The sequence below is a fragment of the Tiliqua scincoides genome, chromosome 2 (genome assembly GCF_035046505.1).
Source record: "Tiliqua scincoides isolate rTilSci1 chromosome 2, rTilSci1.hap2, whole genome shotgun sequence".
Classification (NCBI taxonomy): Eukaryota; Metazoa; Chordata; class Lepidosauria; order Squamata; family Scincidae; genus Tiliqua; species Tiliqua scincoides.
Window position 1 is genome coordinate 115,962,956 of NC_089822.1, and position 20,732 is coordinate 115,983,687.

Sequence of the window (20,732 nt, forward strand, 5' to 3'; positions counted from 1 at the left end):
CCTAGATTTAAAGATTTTACTATTTTAAAAAAACACAAAATTTTTGAAGGCACAACACACAACAACAAATTATATATTAATAATATTATTAATTAATATAGTAATATTAATACAGATAACATCATGGACTATTTAGAAGAAAATAATATTTTGCCAACAAAGCAGAAAGGAAATAAAAGAAAAAGCAGGGATACAAAATATGAACTCCTAATTGATAAAATGATACTAGAAAACTAAAAAATGAAGAACAAATTTGCACATGGTCTGGATTGATTATAAAAAAGTCTTTGATTCACTCCCTCATAGTTGGATTGCAGAATGCTTGGAAAGAATAAAAGTTTGCAAAAATATAAATGCATTTATACAGAAGGCCATCAAACAATGGAGAACAGAACTGATAGCTGGAAATGAAAGCTATGGTACAGTTAATATCAACCAAGGTATCTTCCAGGGTGATTCACTTTCATCATTATTGTTTGTCATTGCCATGATTCTGCTATCAGTCATATTAAATAAAACAAAGTTGGGTTATCAAATGGCCAAAAATTCATAAAAAAATTAACCATTTGCTTTATACAGATGACAGGGAGCCCAATCCTGAGCTCGGCACACTGGCTTTGCACCAGAGCGCACTGTTGCAAACGTCCCGTAAAGCAAGCCTGCAAAGCTTACCGCCAGACCAGCACCCATACTAGCCCAGCGCTTGCCGGAGCTGGGGTAGTGCCGGGCAGGCGCCCATCCTCCGCTGCTTGGCAGTCTCACCACTGGCGTTGCACGGGGGGGGGGGGTGCGGGGCCGCACCAGGTGACGCGCCAGGGGGGATGACGCGCTAACATCGCAGCTTTAGGAGCTACCTTGTCATGCTGTACACTGTTGAATGCAGAACATCCAGTGGAACGCAATGCAAAAAACAATTGAAATAGCTCCTTTCGTTCAAAAGTTATGACCAAAACACCGGAAAGAAAAAATGCATGGAGCCCTATGGAAAGTGAGCTGTATCGTGCGTTTACTCGCGAGTAGGCATACTTGCCATAGTCCGTCAGAAAGGGCAGGCTGAGAGGACTCCAATGACACCAGAATGGGCCTGATCCAATGAATGCAGCCCCCCAAAAAACAAAAGGGAGAAGGAGGTCCCTGCCTCCCGCCCAGCTGCAGTCTATTGAGCCCTTTGGAAAGTGAAGTAGCCTCATGGTCACGTTTACTCACGTTTAGGCAGATGTGCCTTGGCTGGTGGTCAGGCCAGGCAAAGGGGCATGTGAGGACACCAGAAGGGTCCCAATCCAACGGAGCTGGAGTGCAACAAATGCTCCAGAAGGCAGTCTCCCCTCCCTTGACCACAATAGAACTTACTTCAGAGTAGATTCACTTGGAGGAACAGGACTGACTCCACCTTATTTAATTATTTATTTTAATTTAATTTAAATTAATTTAATTTAATTATTTATAATTATTTATTCAATCTTGGGGAGAATCTTGAAGAGGCCATCCCTGCTGACCAGGTCGAAGGCCTTCGTGAGATCTATGAAGGCTATAAAGAGTGGCTGTCGTTGTTCCCTGCATTTCTCCTGCAGTTGTCTAAGGGAGAATACCCTACCTGTAGGGTGGAAAGTGCCCTACAGGTAGACCACAGCTGTGATACAAGGACATCTGCAAGAGGGATCTGAAGGCCTTAGGAGTGGACCTCAGCAAGTAGGAAACCCTGTACTCTGAGTGGCCCGCTTGGAGGCAGGCTGTGCAGCATGGCCTTTCCCAGTTTGAAGAGACACTTGGCCAACAGTCTGAGGCTAAGAGGCAAAGAAGGAAGGCCCATAGCCAGGGAGACAGACCAGGAACAGACTGCACTTGCTCCCAGTGTGGAAGGAATTGTCACTCCCGAATTAGCCTTTTCAGCCACACTAGACGCTGTTCCAGAACCACCATTCAGAGCGCGATACCATAGTCTTTCGAGACTGAAGGGTGCCAACAACAATTATTTATTTTAATTTGCTTGATGATGTCACTTCTGGCCATGACATCACTTCCAATGGGTCCTGGACAGATTGTCATTCTAAAAAGTGGGTCCTAGTGCTAAAAGTTTGAGAACTGCTGCAATAAGGTGTTAATAATTTGACACGGGGTGTATGTGTGAGAGACTACAAGTTTTCAAATTCACTAAAATCTGAATTTGAGGAATAAGACCATCATGTTATATATCAATCAATGCATAATTTCATGCAGAATGCAATGAAACAAACCACATTGAAATATCTGTGTTCTAACAAAAGAGTCCTGGGACTCATGGGATCTACTTCTGAGTAGACATGCATAGGATTGGGCTGTCAGGCTGCAATATATCAAAGGGCAGCTCTGCTTTCAGGCCCTTGGCTGACATGTCAGCTGAGCCTTAAATCTGTGCCCTTTTGAACCGGAGAACATGTTTCTATTTCATGCATTAAACAGAGTCCATAGTTCTCTTTTTCAGTGTTTTGATCAGTTTAATAGAAGATTCCTCTCTTGGCTCTCCTCCTAACTCTTCCCATCTGTGCTGGCTTCGTGTCTTTTGATTAAAAAATATATACACAGTGTCTCTCTCTTCTACTCCGTTGCCTGGTAACCAGTCTTCTTTCTGTTCTGAAAAAAGAATGGAATGAGAGAGAAAATAGCTATAATTCTGGGAGATGCCCATATTGGCTTTCTCCTCCAGCAGTTTTTTCCCCCCTCTTTTTTTTGCTCCCGCCTCTTGGAGGGCAGGAGGCACTACACTGCAATATACACCTGATCAGTGTGTACTCACAACTTATAGGTATCAGTGTAGAAATACAGTATTGCCTGGTATTATTATTATGGTGCTGACAATTGTACCAGATTGTAGAAAGTCAAATTTCCCTAGTTTAAACCATTATATGCATAGATAGAAATCCTGCAAATTAGACATCACAACCAGACTCACCATCGAACAGGAGCAACCTCTGCAAACCAGGCCTAGGTCACTGGGAAGGCCCAGCCAAGGGCTGACCTAAGCTATCCCAGAGGCCTGCCACTCAAGTATGTGTCAGCCTCTGCTCCTTCCACCCTCCAATGCACTAACTCACCATTCTTCTCCCCTTCACATTTCTTCTTTCTGTCCATCACTTCCTTTTCCAATCCAGGGAATGGGAGGAGAAGGAGGAGCAGTGAAGGCAAGTAGTCAGACAGGGACCCCCCCCCCACTAATCTGCTGTCTTAGATGACCAGTTGGACACATGGATGGGCTGTTCCAAGACCAGTCTTCATAACTGATGACAGTCATGACATTAAGACTCACAATCTAAAATGAAAGCACCCAAGGTTGGGACTGTTGGGGAACCCAGAAAAAATAAAAATTTCTTCCAACCAACCTAATCAACCTCTCTCACTAATCCCCCACCCATATGCTATGTACCTTTAAAAACACCAGAAATTCAACAGGTGAAACTTCTCCCACCACTGCAGTGCAGCAGTCCACAGCTGGACTTCACTAGAGCAGACCCAGGCTCATGGAGGTGGCCTTGGAACATGATTGACAAGGGGCACAATCCTAACCAACTTTCTGGCACCTAGGTAAGGGCAATGCAGCTCTGAGGTAAGGAAACAAACATTCCTTTACCTTGAGGAAGCCTCTATGATTGTCACCCGACTGCAGGATGGCACAGCTATGGCACACCCATTGGCACAGCTATGTCAGTTCAGGAAAGTTGGTTAGGATTTGGGCCTAGGTCTATCTCACAGGATTGTTGTGTGAATAAACTGGACTTCCCCCCTCCCCCATGTTTGTCACCTTGAGCTCCACTGAGAAAGAATGGGAGTCACAGAATGTTACGACCAAATAAAATCAATGTATCTTCATGCCAGGAAAAATGGCACAGGAGCCCCACCAAAAAGAAATACTTGTAGACCTTCATAGGGAGCCCTGGCTATCCCAATTTCTCTCTCTCTCTCTCCTACATGCATAGTTCTGATTCTCCAGCCTTGAGCTTCCGTTCCCACCATCGCCCTTCCCCTGTTCAGAAGCCATTTCCTGCAAGCTGTTTCCGAGGGATTATTTTCACCCCATTTTCTTCCTGTCAGAAGACAGGAAGGGCAGCTTCCTTTACAGAGGAGATCGCTGTCGCCTTCACATTACCTCTGATTCTTATTCTGTTGTGCAAAAGTCTTTCTTATTATCTTCACAAAAATGTTATAAGACAGGACATTAAATGTTTTACAGGCGGGAAACCAATGGGCATATCCTGGAGCACCTGAAAGACCAAGGCACATATTGTACAGCATAAGCTCTCATGGGCTAGAGCCCACTTCATTGGACCCAAAGCAAAATGACATTTTGCAAACAAAAAAATTTCATCTGACCTACATAACTCTCCCCCCCCCCCCGCTCTGACTCCAAAAAACAGAGGATAGCATACAACACCCTATTGTATCCCCATCCTCATTTTAAACTCAGCCTAAGGGCACAATCCTAACCCCTTATATCAGTACTTTCCAGCACTGTCGTAGCGGAGCCAATGGGACATGTGCTGCATCCTGCAGTTGGGTGTCGCTCACAGAGGCCTCCTCAAAGTAAGGGAATGTTTGTTCCCTTACCTCAGAGCTGCATTGCCCTTATGTCAGTGCTGGAAAACACTGACATAAGGGGTTAGGATTGTGCCCTAAGACTGTATCTGAAATTCTCTTATGCAGATGCTCCAGTGTTTAGTCAAAGGCCATTCATTGAGTTTCAGGGAGCATAAGGGAAGTGACCTGAAGTTTCTCCAATCTAGGGGCTAAACTGCACATTACGTACAAATAATTTTAAGAACTAGACAGTCAAGCCTCCCTGAAGGTATTCAGATGAGCAGGTGCCACCATGGAGAAGGCCTTGTTTGCTTCAGTTCTGACACAGTGTAAGCATCAGACATGCATATTGTAGTATATCTTTATTACTGTATATTATATATATTTTGTTGGCATCCTTCAGTCTTGGAAGACCACAGTATCGCGCTCTGAATGGTGGTTCTGGAACAGAGTGTCCTCTCCAGTGCACGAAGCCTGGGTAAAGTAGATATGGAGGATAGACTGTTTCCTATGCAGCAAATCCCCCCTCTCCACGTCGCTGAAATGGTCCAATAGAAAGGCAGAAGCCAATATGGTTGGTTCTAGCAGCGTCGCAGGAATTGCCAGAACGTGACTGTGTTCAGACATGAACTGCCTCAGGGACTCCGACTCCGGATTTTGCCTCGAGGTTGACTCCTGAAGCCTTTTCCATAACTGGATGTAGCCACAAGGCAGTGGAGGTTTGGGATCAGAGTTTTCCTTCTCTCAGATGAGCTGCCTTCCCAGGCTAACGAGTCCCATCTACCCGGTGGCTGTTTAGTCGCCTCTGACAACAAGTACAGCCAAACCGAGGGCCTATTCTTATCCCCAGCCCCCAGGGGAATTGTATATATAGTATAGTTCCTTGACTTATCCCTAAGAGTATTTCACAGTGAAGACAGATGTAATCTCACAAGAAATCTAACAGCTGCACAGTAAGCCTGGCTTTTCCTGTCTGTGCAACTGAAATGGCATGTGCATCAGCAAACCAAGCCCTGGTTTAGCTTATCACTCTTTGTTACCCCTCATTCTTCAAGTAGGTTATCCAATTTTTAAATGTTTTAAATGTTTAAACAAGGCACCCCTTGGGCAGCTACCCCAGGACCCTGGCAGGGTCCAGCTCTAGCACCAGCCCAGGGCCCCCCTTTTTTCTCCTCTTGGAGGAAAGAGTGGTTGCTGCCATCTTGGTTTCCTGCAATGTCCCAGATGCTGAATAATTTCAGGGCATTGTGGAAAAAAGATGTTGGCTGCTGGGTGCTGAGAGGATAAAGTCTGGAGGTGGAAGTATGCCTCTGCAACCAAAGTAAGCCACCAATAGTCCCTATGAACATTAATCAGCTCATTAATGCATGATTGCGTTCACTGGATGGAAGTGTATTATGGCCCATCAACCTGGAGCCAGCCCTGTGTTCATGCATTTATCCATTTGTTCATCACCTAAGGAAGATTTTTTTTTAAGTGTTGAACTGCCCTGGGAATGTAATGGAGACCAGTTTCTTGGTGGCATCATGGAATAGAAGTCAATCTGCAACATGCACAGCCAGTCATTCCTTCAATTGTCCAGAATCTTTTTCTTTTCCTTTATAACTTAGCCCCAGATTGGAGACACACATTTGGATTGAACACAGTGGGGATTTTCCTGAGATTCCCATTGCTCTAAAGACGTTACTTCTGCCTTCACATTGGTTTTGCCCCACACATTAACAGTCCTTCCTGCTAGCATGGCCTTGGAGCCAAAGCTGGTTTTCTCCATTCAGAAAGTAGGAGGCATAGTTTCTGCTGAAGCATTTACCCTTCCTATGACAAGAAATCCTTTCCCTGTTTAAGAAAGACCAGGGCAGAGGAACAACAAACAGGATCAGTGGGATGTCGTGCTGGACAGGACTTCACATTTACAAGATAGGATGATCCACAAGATCCTGTCCACAAGATAGGATGATCCCTGGCATGTTCATAAATGTTAGTATTCATTATTTTTGCACCTTTGATATTGCAAAGTTACACAACAAAGAAATATCTCAAAGTGAAAGCAAAGCATCCTATTTCTGTGAAAAGTGTCACCCTCTGTGTTTTGCACATCAAGCTACTTTTTAGACACAAGAGCAGACCAAGCTGGGTTGTGGCGTGGCCAGCTGGCACCCTCAGCGGTAGAAAATTGGCACATTTCCCACATTTATGTAGCTGTACTATATGTTGATCCTGCACATACTGTATGCAAATCATTATTCTGCACTTAGGAGTAATAAGGAAGGTGACAATGTTTGAAATGGCAGGCTGGGATGCACACCTGCAGAAATGACACCTTGTAACAAGAATGTGCTTGTCCATTATGTGCTTGAGCCCCCCCTCCCCCAAATTAGCAACTGCAATGAAGCATCCAGATCAGGACCATGACAATGGGGCTTTAATATTTTTCCTACCTTGGTCCCAGCCTGGATTGCTTCTCCTCTGAGGAGGTGCTATGTGTCTTCGAGGACCATTGATGCCAACAGGTAGACACCACACTTTGCTGTTTCAAGTGGAAAGCTTGACAGAAACAGCCACCACACACATCAGGTTGCTGGAAGCGCAGTTTTGCACTGCGACCCCTTTGGCACCCCGTACTTACCCCCTGATGGCACATGAAGCACTACCACTGCCACTGGTTTTGAGGGTTCAGAAGTTGACCCAGCCTAGTGGACCTCTCATGGCATGTCCCCTTGGCCACTACACCACTTGGCTAACCATAAAGCTGCACCAGGAACAGGATCTCTCACAACACCTGAACAGACTCTGACAATCATACTGCAGGATTGTGGATGACTCTTGCATTAGTATTTCCGCTCTGCCTTTCCTTTGGCAAGAAGCCTAGTGACAGCCTGTAACTGTGAGAGCCTGTGGATATTACATATCTGGACTTTCAGAATGCATTTGACACAGTCCCTCACCAAAAGCTGCTGAGGAAACTCAGGGAATCAGCCGCTGCTGCCCACAAACCCGCATTGGACGCAGAGCAAGCCTCCTGGCTTGCCTGTTCCAGCACAGGTTTGGATTGCGCCCTTAGTAATGACTTGTTCTTCTACGAGACATAGCTGACTCCAATAGAAACGTATAATCTTCAAAACCATACATTTTCTTATTCACTCTGAATCCCTCCAAAAGCTATATATACTGAAACCATTGACAACTAAATCCCTCCCCTACAAGCTCCTCTCTTGTGTTCATTCTATATTCAGTTTGTGTAAAAATTATTAAATTTCTATACGATAACCAAGTTTCTGTAGAACCTGTATTACAACCAAAAAAAGCTTCTTGCAGAGAGATCCATAATGGTATTTTTGTATAAAATCTATTTTTGCATTTATTCCATACTCATGTCTAACATATTGACACCAAGCTTTTCTAAGTGGTGAAAACCAGAAGAGATTGGGAAGAGTTCCAGAAGGATCTCTCCAAACTGGGAGAATGGGCAGCAAAATAGTAAGTAAATGTAAAGTCATGCACATGGGGGCAAAGAATCAAAACTTTACATATAGGCTAATAGGTTCTGAGCTGTCTGTGATGGATCAAGAGAGAGATCTTGGGATGCTGGTGGACAGCTCGATGAAAGTGTCAACCTAATGTGTGGTGGCGGTGAAGAAAGCTAATTCCATGCTTGGGATTATCAGAAAAGGAATTGAGAATAAGACAGCTAATGTTGTAATGCTGTTGTACAAATTGATGGTAAGGCCACACCTGGAGTATTGCGTCCAGTTCTGGTTGCCACATCTCAAAAAGGATATAGTGGAAATGGAAAAAGTACAGAAGAGAGCAACCAAAATGATTATTGGGCTGGGGCACCTCCCTTACGAGGAAAGGCTACTGTGTTTGGGGCTCTTCAGTCTAGAAAAGAAGCGCATGAGGGAGGATATGATTGAGACATACAAACTTATGCAGGGGATGGATAGAGTGGATAGAGAGTCACTCTTTGTCCTCTCACATAACACCAGAACTAGGGGACATCCGCTAAAATTGAGTGTTGGGAGAGTTAGGACAGACAGAAGAAAATATTTCTTTACCCAGTATGTAATCAGTCTGAAGTTAATGCCCCAAAGCATAATGATAATCAATGTATACATGCCTCCTTTAAAAGATAAATCTGCAACAAAAAAGCAATGGGTATATCTTAGTGGTATAACCAATGACCTGACTGGTAAATTCCCGTCTTAAAAATTACTAATCGCAGGAGATCTCAACTCCAGGGTGGGGCAAAATTCTGACATCTTTTATCAACTTTGGGATCTACCTACAGAAATGATATTGCCAGAGCCCTGCTTATTTGAAAGGCAATCGAAAGACAGAACAATCAATGCTGCGGGGCTGTTTCTAGCCGAATTCTGTATTACCTAGGCTGAACTTGGCCTAGATGTATTGGGCGATAATGGAGAATTCACTCACACCTCATCTAGAGGTGCGAGTGTCATTGATTACATTTTGGTCCCCCCTCAACTCCTTCCACAGATAGCTAACTTTTGTGTTGGGTACCCTCATTCTAGGGACCACCTACCTCTGATGTGTGATTTAGCTTATTTTCCAAATTGTTATCATAACACTAATATCCAGGAGGAAGCTGGCTACTCAAGCATAACAAAAAGAATTAAATGGAACCCAGATTCTAAGGATTTGTTTTGTGCATTGATACAAACAAAGGAAATCCCTCAGTTGTCTACTTTGGATCAACCAGGGATTATCCTCTTTTTTGAGGACCTAATATCCACTCTCTTGAATACATTAGATCCCTTCACCCCAAACTGCTGAGGGTTGGAGAGATGATTCTACCAAGATTGATCAGATCTGCTTATCTCTGAAAACTGCTGTTCGCAGCACTTATAAAAAATTAAGAGATACTAATAGTATCTCTATTAGTACTTTTACTAGTACTATTAGTACTATTAGTCCACGTTTACACCAATATTTCAAGCTGACTGACTGCCTGAAGGATGCTGTTAGAGTTTCAATCCATCGCATTGCAGAAGCAAGATGGTCAGTCTTAATTAACGCTGTTAGATCTAAAAATGTCAAGAGTTTTTGGCAAATAATATCAGGCTGTTTTCATAAAGAGCCAATCGGTATTACCACAATTTCTGCTAATCCGTGGGAAACACATTTTAAATCAATTTTTTTTTAATGAATCGAAATCTATCTCTGTTGTTAAGGCATATATCCTGCCAGACCTCCCAGACTGGCCCACAGTCTTGGTGGATGAGGTCATCTCAATTATTAACCAGCTGAAACAGGGTAAAGCAGTTGGCCCAGATGCAATTCCATCAGATATCTGTAAAGCAGCCCCAATCATTGGTGGGCCCCAATCATTGTGGAATTATTTACAAGAATTGGTAAATTTGCAGTAATTCCAGAATCCTGGACTAGATCAATTTTGGTCCCTATTTTCAAAAAAAGGAAATAAGAACCTTCCTTCCAGTTACAGGCTGATAAGCCTTCTGGATGTTGCAGGGAAAATGTACGCATCCCATTTACTGAGGAAACTCTCTTCCTGGATATCTGATCACAACATCATAGGCCCAGAACAAGCAGGCTTCAGGCCAAACAAGTCCACAATCAACCACTGTGTAATATTGTCCCACTTAATTTTCAAACAGGTGACTCAAAATAAATCTTGACTTTATGTGGCATTTCTGGACCTAAAGTCAGATTTCGATTCTATTGATAGAGACAAACTCTGGGAAAAACTTGAGAAGATGGGACTCGATAAAAGATTATTAGAATTAAATCGTGTCCTCCACCTAAATACCTCTTGCCACATGAAATTATCTCCGCAGGGTCACCTTTCAGCTCCAATCCCAATCAACAAGGGGGTCAAGCAGGGATGTGTGCTGGCACCCATTTTGTTTATTCTTTTCATCAAGACTTGGCCCCCTTCCTAACAAAGTTTGACACGCATTGTCCCAAATTGGGATTGGTGGACTTTCCTTTACTTTTATATGCTGACGACATGGCTCTAAACTCCAGTACAAAAATAGGCCTACGAAGACTGGTTAAAGCCTGTATTGAATATCTCGCAACTAACTCTCTGCAGATAAATTATGAAAAGTCCAAAATAGTGGTTTTGGAGAACTCATGGAAACCACAGTCTTGGCTTTTCAATGGAAAACAGCAGGTCAAGGAATTCCAGTACCTTGGTCTTCGGTTTCATTATAAGCATTCCTGGTCCTCCCATTGTTCAACTGCAATTAATTCATCCAAACCAGCTGTCCAAGCCATAACTCGTTTTTTCTTTTCTTGCGGCAACTCATTTGTACCAGCTGCTTTGCAAGCTTTTAATGCCAAAGTCATACCTCAAATTTTATATGGCATCCCTGTATGGATGCCAGCATTAAATGATACAATCAAAAAGGTCCAATCTAAACTCCTTTACAAAATTTTTGGCTTACCGCAATGTGTTCCGTATGCAGCACTCTGCCTGGAGTCAGGTCAACATAAATTGGAGCTACATGCATGGTCCAGTTTTTTTAAATACTGGGCCAAAGTCTTTTTCAGGGCTGATCATGATTTGCTGCTAAAGGGGGCTGTTGGTCCATCCAATGATAACTCCTTGCCTAGCCCTATTCTATAAAAAATCCCAACAGATGGGACTTGAGGTTGATCTACAAGGGGCTCCCTCTCCTGAGGTTATTATCAGGCTTATGACAACCAGACTACATGACATTGAGAGGCAAGAGATTTTAGGCGCAGCACAAAAAAAATGTTCCCCGCTGAATTTCCAACTTAAAATTACATTTGGTCAACAATCAAAATATCTGTCCTTCCTAATACACCCCCCCCCCCGGAGAGGAGGGCTTTCACCCTGGCACGTTGTAATGTGACCCCCTCTAATGACCTACTCGGCAGATTTAGAAATGCCTCTGGGGAGAACGTTTGTGTAACTGCTTCTTAGGCGAAGTAGAATAATCTCTACACATTATGCTGCACTGTCCTAAATATCAAGTGCTAAGACATCAATTTCTCTCTCCCTTGCTCAGTGCTAAAACAGGGCTTTCAGAGAATGCTATAATTCAATACCTTCTGGGGAGTGACGATGAGCATATAACCCTTTCAGTTGCATAGTTTCTAAACCTGAGTAACTTGAACCGAGCCAAGCTATTGGTCCCGAGTAACCACTGAGTAGATCACATCCTGACAAAGTCTGTAATTGGCTGTTTTCTGTTTTTTTAAATAATATATGCATGCATGTATAATATTATGTTTGTATGTATTTGTACACAGAGAGAGAGAGTGAGAGAGAGAGAGAGAGAGAGAGAGAGATACCTGTGTATTGCTTAGGTATTGCATACCATTCTCGTTATGGTATCTGTTCAGAGACCTTATTTACCAAATATTTATGCCAAATAAAGGTTGAACGAACGAACGAACCTATATTAGTGTTGTAGTATGAAATGTTCAGGCTTATTGGCCATAGAATATGAAGATTTTTATTCCTAACATTTTGCCCACAACAACAGTGGACATTTTCAAAGGCTAGTGGTTAGAAACACAGGTTGTTCATCTCACCCCAAAGCAACTGACTACTATACTATACAGCAGAGGTGTCCAAAGTTCTTGGCAGGAGGGCTATATCATCTCTCTGACACTGTGTTGGAGGCCGGGGGGGGGGGAAAGAATTAATTTACATTTAGAATTTGAATAAATTTACATATGTTTACATAAATGAATATATTAAAGATGAAATATGAATGAATGAAGGTCTTGCAATAGCTCAAGGCCTATAAAAGGCCTTGCACAAAGCAAGGCTGGCCTTTCCTTTGCTGCCGCTACTGCATCACAGATGTGAAACAGCAAGCAGTGGAGGGAGGCCTCATCCCACAGCTCATGTGAGAGGTCAGTCGCCCTCACACTGAGAGCAGTTGCATTGGGCCAGTGCGGGCTCCAGCAAGTCTTTGGAGGGCCAGAGGCTCATTGCAGGGGCTCCCTGAGGGCTGCATTGGGAGTCCTCGAGTGCTGCAAGTGGCCCCAGGGGTGGGGTTTGGGCACCCCTGCTATACAGGTATAACCTAATTACCCACAGATTTTTTTACCCTGTGGTTTTATCTCATTGAGAAGGGCCTCATTAATGCGAGAGAGGACAGGCAGCTGACAATCCATTGATCATTTTCTCTCCAGGCACTTAGAACAGCTTCACTCCAAGAAACTCCCTTCCTCCTGAGTGAAAGAAAGATAATCACTTTCCATTCCTTCCCAGCACTGCGCTCTGGGTGAAGGGAGGGGTCACTAGCTCTGAGTGAAGCTTTTCGAAGCACTGGAGAGAGACTGATGGATTGTTTGCCTATTGACTGTGTCTTACATCACAAAGGTCAGCAAGGCTGTTTTTAAATTGCAGAGCAAAGGGACATTGTTTTTTAAATGGATTTGCTTTAATGCAACTTTTGCCATCCATGTGACTTCTGGGAACCAGTATATGACTCAACCAGTATTGTTTCTGGTGTTTGTCCAGGGATCTCCCTTTGTTAGGCTGGGGACTTGCTAACAGAGCAAAATGCTGGTTGATGTTCCCTCGTGTAGGAGAGGTCTTCTCCACACCCATCTGCAGGAAGATAAGGGGATTTGAGATCCACCTTTCTTTCCAGTCCGCAGGTGGTGTGGGGAGACATTTGCTGTTTGGAGATACTAAGACTGAGAGAAGCTCTTTCAGCTGAAACTCTGTTTAGGTGCAGTTGGATTACTAGGTGCACTATCTGTTTATAGAAGCACATTTATCTCTGCTGTGATCTGCTTGTTTATAGTAATATCTCTGTTAACACCAGGGTTCCATTCCTGAAAAGCCACACACTGTCTGAAACTGTGCTACGGGAGATGATACGGAAGGGAACTGAGGCTGTCTGGTTGCTTCTGTTGACAGTTTATAAAAGCTTCTAATAATACAGTTTATAATACTTCTGCTGCTTCTGTTGACGGTTTATAATAGCTGTCAACCAACCCAGGACAAAGAGCATGGTAACAAAACTAAGGGCGCCATCCTAACCAACTTTCCAGCACTGAGGTTAGGGCAGTGCAGCTCTGAGGTAAGGGAACAAACATTCCTTTACCTTGAGGAGGCCTCTGTGAGTGACACCCAACTGCAGGATGCAGCATATGCCCCACTAGCACAGCTATCCCAGTGCTGGAAAGTCGGTTATGATTTGGGCCTAAAAGGAAGTGGTGTTATCAGCGGTGTTACTGTACTGGGGAAGAGTGATAACACAGAGGTTGAGGACAAACTCTGCATGCACCAGATCTCAGCAGGGCCAGCCATCCATGAAACGAGTTCACCTGAAGAAGAAGCCTCAAGCGATGGGCACGGGCCAGGTGCCACCTGCCTCTGCCACACCAGCCTGCCTACCTCCCTCATTTGCATGCCCACTGCTGCGACCCAACTCTCCCCTCTTTCCTGCGTGCCCATTTTTCCTTTCTTTCCTACCAAGGCACACTGCACTATCCAGACTTCCAGGGGAAGAGTGAGAGACCTGAAAGATTCCTTGCAATAAGCTTTCCTTCACCAGTCTCCACTTTCAAGGCAGTCCCTGTTCCTCCCTGATCCTGCAGTTGCAGGAGCAGCATTTTTTTCTGAGCAGCATTTTAGGTTTCAAAGACACAGAACCTTGAGCCACCAAGATCAGCACTACATTTGGATGAGGAGGCTGTGATGAGAGACTGTGATACGTGAGGAGGTGTGACTCAAACAAGAGACAAGAGGGATTTGTCATCAGCGGTTGCATAACCATGGCCTTATAACACCCACAAGTTGGTATGGGATGCCAACAGGCACATTGGGCTCTGGAGCATGATGTGCCTGCCACCTACTGGATAAAAGTGGAACTGCATAAAGACTGATCTCTACCATGCATCTCTAGCTTTCCCTCCTTACATAGGCCATTTTAGGGATAGCCAGATTTTGTCATGTCTGTTTCTGGAGAATTTTGACCAGTATTTCTGTCATTGGGTTGCAGTGATGTAAGAAGATGCACCTAGTGGGATCTTATCAAAGGCAGAATCTCAGGATGTAGACTTTGTAAACCAACCTCCAATGGTATAGGAGGAAATAGCCAGGATTCCTTTAGCTGTAATAACTGTGTAGAAGAGGTAATGAAGGCACAGCTTTTGCAGTGATGAAAAAGGCTGCACCTGTCAGGGCTGGCTTTAACCCAATTGGACTGATTTGGCCCAATCAGGCCACATGCTTGGGTGGCCCCTCACTGCAGCAGAGAGCAGGTCACCCGCAGACATCGCTGGCAACTGCACTGATGCTTCCACATGGAATCCTCCATGTCAAGGTGTCACAATGAGAGTGCAGTCAGTGAGCGGCGTATTGCTGATAGATGTCCCTCCCTCCCGCCTCTGGGTTTGACTGGCTAAAAATTGGACCCCAAAAGCAGTTGACAGTGATGTCATTACAGCACAGCTACCTACTCCTGGGTGCTTGTCCTGCTGCTTGCACAGGGCGCCATTGCTTGTCCAGTGAGTAGGGGGGCCTACGGAGTGTGGGGACCCTGCCAAAACATTTTGCATTGGGCCCTGCAGCTCCTAAGGCTGGACCTGGAACCTGCCCAAATTCCATCTCCTAGTCCCTATCCTGCCCCCAAACAGGATGTGACTAAAGTCATATTCCTTCAAGTTAGTGTGACTATATCTCAAATTGACCTTGGCTTCAATCCATTTGAGAGCTGAGCAGGAGTCCTGCACCACTGTAGTGCATTGGCATCTGGTAAATGCTACCTTGTTACCAAGCTCTTAAAGAGACTAGAGCTAGGATTGCCAACTTTTTAATTGGCCCAGCGACTATGCTTTTAAGAGCAGCAGTCTCTTGCAAAACTTTCTCAGTTAAAATTTTGCCTAGCACAGAGATGAAGTGAAGGGGAATGCTTTACCTGCAGAGTATCTGCTTATTAGGCCCCTATTAAAGACACTTTTATCAAACCAAGACCCTAGCAATCAAACTAGCCTGTGTTTAGAGCCCATATAAACAGAGAATGCTCCAATCAAACCAGAGATGGCAACCCAGAGATGTATCATGTACCTTTTACATTTTCAGTGCTGCAGGGAGGAGGCAGCCATATCTTCCCTCTCCTATTTCTTTTGCCCTCATCTGATCTCTGCGTGCTGTAGCAAGCAAGATGCCAGGTGTGCTGCATCACAAGTGAAAACAGCAATGTGAAGGTGTAGGAAGCACCTCCAGTTTGCAACTTGGCAACCACACAGAAATGAAAAACAACAAGCAGAATGAAGAAAACTGGCAGTGAGAGAGACGCCTACAGCCGTCAGCTAGCATAAACAGAACTTATGTAAGAAGGCCTTGCAATGAGAATGTTGCATTTTCACATGTATGGCTTAAAGCAATTTGGAATGCAGGTGTAACACCTGCACTGGTTGGCTGTTCCTCCAGTCACTTCTCTTCCACTTGTAAGTCCACATTTTAATAACTTGGCTTCACACAGGGAGGATTAGTGCCAAACTGCACATTAGGTACCATGGCCCAGTTTTTACTGGGTCTGGGTTGCAGGAAAGGGCCAAAACTCAAGTGACTTGAACTAGAGTTGCGAAAACAAGTGTTTTTTGGGGACTCATATGGACTTGAGTTACCAAAAGTGATTTGTGACTCATCTTTTCTCAAAAACAAGTTATGACTCATAAGTCCCTTAACTCAAGTCTACTGCCCACCATTCCACAGTGTCTCTCTGTGCTTGCTTACTTTGTTTAACTCCTTCTGCAGCAACCAGAAAGACCTCATGGACTATCCAGAAGCTGCATTAAAAGTGGTGTGAGCAACAGACTTGGTGAGAAGGGTGGTTTGGCTCCAGGAGACAGGGGTTGGGGGGAAGGCAGGCGGGAAGAAGGCTGCACAAGGCTGGGGAGAGAAACCAGAAAAAGGCTAGGGCAAGGAGGACATGGGGAGGGGCCAGGACATGTCCATCCAAAAAGGAACAGATGATCAATTGGCGGAATGGGGTGGTCTGGGTTTTTGGGGGGGTCTGACTGGATGAGGAAGGGGAGAAGGAGGAGCCCAATGGACAGAGGTTTCATAGAAAAGGGGAGCTAAGGAGGGTGGCAAAGCAAGGAGAAGGCATTTCCTTGCAATAGAAGAGGAATGCCTTCTAGACTCGTTGCTCATTTTCGTTTGGGCATGCCTGGAGCACAAATCTCCTGATTTTGCCGATCTGTCCTGCGTGTTTCTCCAGGACTGGCAGGCACACAACCACCAACTGAACTAACTCAGGCTGCAACCCTAACCAACTTTCCAACACGGACATAAGGATAATGCAACTCCAAGGTAAGGGAACAAACATTGCCCTACCTTGAGGAGGGCTCCATGACTGCTCCCCAACTGCAGGATGCAGCACATGCCCCACTGGCACAGCTATGCCAGTGCTGGAAAGTTGGTTAGGCAAGCCAAGTGGCAAGCCAAGAAGCTTGCGCTGTATCCAGCACAGGATAGGGGCCATAAGCAGCTCAGCCAGAGGTAAGGGGAAACATTTCCCCTTCCTCCAGGTAAGGACCGCTGGCCCCTATGGGTGTCCTTGAAGGCGGCGCAAGTCCAAGGAGAGTGGAGCAGCTTTCTCCCCAGGAACAGGGGTTGGGATCCAGTATAACTGCTGAATCCCTGCCTTGCCTCCCAGTTCCTGCCTGCCCGCCCCCACCACCATCGATCCCAAAGGATCAGATGAGAAAGTCTGGATAGCAGACATTGCAGCACCTGGTGACAGTAGAGTAGAAAATAAAGAACTAGAGAAAATCACCAAGTATAAAGACCTACAAATAGAAATTGAAAAACTGGCACAAGAAAGCAAGAGTAAAACCAATAGTCATAAGGGCCGTGGGCACTATCCCAAAACACCTGGAAAGGCACTTGAACACCGTCGAGATGAACACAAGTACCACCAGCCAATTACAAAATGTTGCCTTACTAGGAACAATGCACATACTCTGGCAATATTTGTAACACAACATCATGAAGACAAAAAAAAAAAAACTACCAATCCTAGGTCCTTGGGCAGGACTTGATAGGTGGATACAAACAAAAACAGTCAAAAACAACATGACTGTGCAAAAATATAATGATGATGATGATGATGATGATGATAGATAGATAGATAGATAGATAGATAGATAGATAGATAGATAGATAGATAGATAGATAGATAGATAGATAGATAGATAGGCTGTTAGTATTGTTCCTCATCATCCACACATCGCTGAAGAAGGACCTTAGTCATTGTCTGTGCTTGGCCGCAGCTGGACCTTCTCCTAGCTAGCAGGGCATCCAGTTCCACTTCCACTAGAATCATTATTGTTCCATAAAATTAGTATTGTTAATATTAGGAAGGTTGTGAGGATTGGTGGATTTTTCAGCTACACACTGCTGAAGAACCGAAGTCACTGTCTGTGTGCTTCCCTAGCAGGGCGTCCTCAGCTTCTCTTCCTCCTGCTATAGGATTAGTATAATAATTTGGTGAAAAGTGCTGTGTTTTGGTGTTTCCTAAAGGCCAAGACTGGAATGGCCTACATTTTTTTTTACCTGAGGGTGCGCTATTAACTCCCTCCTTGACTTGTTTTCACCAACCTGGGTGAGGCCATCTTTATTATTCACATAGAATCATAAAGCTTGAAAATAAAAATTAGAAAAAAAATTTCAAGATCAGATTGTTCAGACGATTTATCATTGTCACATCGAGATGAGTTTTTCCAGAAGGACTTCATCCTGGGAAGGTTGAGGAGTTTGAACATAGCATCTGCTCAAGGCATAGCATCTACCCATACTGCAACCATGCCAAAGTCCTCCTACTCTCCAATTTCATGCACTTGCCTGCATTGAGTGCGGGTCTGGCCACCAAAAGTAACACTTTTAAAAGTAAAAAGCAGAAGAACATCCTGAGGTGGGTGGTCCATGATTTAATAGTGGAATGTTCCCTGCCTCTGTCATTGGTCAAGAGGCCGCAATTCAGACACTTCTGTGTGGTGTTATACCCTCACTGTCAAATAATGAGCAGAAAACTGCTGAGCTCAGAAATAGAGAGACAGTGAAAGAAGTCGTCTCTGGACCTCTGGAAAAGGCCAACAATGTGGTCCTGATCCTTGATATTGGTCAGACCAGATAATGTGAGGCTTCCTCAGTGTGGCTGTGCACATGATCCTGGACTCTCAAATGAAGATCTGGTTGCTGGTATGTCAGTGATTCATGATGCACCACACTGGCACCAACATCTATGATATCTTTGAAGACATGTGTGCCTCTTTAAAGAGAAGGTGAGCTATGTGGTGACTGATAACACAGGAAACATGGTGAAAGTCTTCACTGTGGAATTCTCTTCTGTGGAGGACAGGACTGATAGTCAGGCAGAATGGAAAGAAGTTGGCCTTCCCACAACTGAGTACCCCCCTGTGGAGAGCACAGGCTATTGGGAAGACATGGATGAAAATGTGGTCGTGTCCCTTGTATGGCAGGCTGAATCTGCAGAGCGGACCTGTCCTGTGAAGAGGCTGCCCTACTTTGAGCACACCCTGCAGCTCTGAGTGCATGTCAGCCTGAGGAAGGCCAAAATCCAGACTGCCGAAGCCTAGGTTTTAAAAGTCTGCAGTTTGCTGCACACCAGCACAGTGTTCAAAGACACCTTTCAGAGGAGCTTTGGGTCCATTGTGACTGTTCCACAAGTCAGCTGCATGAGATGGAACAGTACTCTCAGTACAATGTGTGCAATCTGCCACCTGGCCAGCTGGCCCTGATAGTAGTGGCTCTGAAGAGGTGGCTGGAAACAAGATTCTCTGGCGTTCTGGCCATTGCTGGTTTGCTGCCCATGCCACAGGGCCAGGGGGATAAACCTCTGAATTTCCACAACTACATCTACTTCATAGCTGCCGTGTTGGACCCCAACTTCCACTTTTGGTGACTGCAGAAGGTCAGTGAGCACAAAGAAGACACTGCCACACTGAGGGAGAAGGTGGTTTATGAACTTCAGCACTTCTGCAGCCTGCTTCAGCAGCATCAACTAAAGTCTCCATCTGTGAGCAGTCAGGGAGGCAACAGTGAGCCTAACATCACAGCAGCAGCTCCCAGAAACAAGAAATCATGTGTCTCTTCTTCTGTCTAGTCTTACTTGAAGCCAAGACAGAGTGAGACTCTGTCCAACTCTTGTAGCCCATTTAGTATTGAAGCTGACATACATCTCTAGTTGCCTTGTAATGCAAAGTGCCAAGTCTGGCCGGATCCATGTTTTGCGCTTTGTGTTATATACCGGTGGGTGTGGAATTTCCAGCAGAATGCAATGAAAAAAATCAGAGTGAAATAGCTCCTTTCTATCAAATGCTATTGGCAAAAAACCGGAAAACAAAAAATGCATGGAGACCTACGAAAAGTGCATCTGAGCCATATCATGCATTTACTCATGAGTAGGTGAACTTGCCTTAGTCCATTGGAAAGGACAGGCTGAGAGGAATCCAACGACACCAGAAGGGTCCTGATCCAATGAATGCAGCCCCCCAAAAACACCCGAGAAGGAGGTCCCTCCCTCCAAGCTGGCAAATGTATTGAGACCTATGGAAAGCGAAACTAACCCAAATGGCCTTGTTTACTCACGGAGTAAGCAAATGCACCTTGGCTGATGGTCAGGTCAGGCAAAGGGGAATGTGAGGCCACCAGAATGGTCCCAATCTGATGGGAACTGAAGCTCAACAAATGCTCCAGAAGGCAGCCGCCCCCCCTCCTGAAAAAGAATGAGACAGGCTTCAGCTGGTAAGATCAATGTTTTCTATTTTAGACTTGTAAAGTCAGGTGGGTCCTGATACTGATATGCTTGAAATATAAGAATTTACACTGAACTGGGTACTGGGTAGGGCTGAAAATCTTACTGATTTTTTTTTGGGGGGGGGGGGTGATTGCAGGCAGGCTACAGAGGAAATTCACTTGGTGGAACAGGGCTGGCTTCCCTTTATTTAATTATTTGTTTTAATTTAATTATTTATAATTATTTATTTTAATTTGCTTTATGATGTCACTTCCAGCCATGACATCAATTCTGGTGGGTCCTGGACAGATTGTCATTCTAAAAAGTGGGTCCTGGTGCTAAAAATTTGAGAACTGCTGCAAGTTTGGGGGAATAATTCCATCATGTTATATATCAATGTGTAATTTCATGCAGACTGCAATGAAACGAACCACGTTGAAA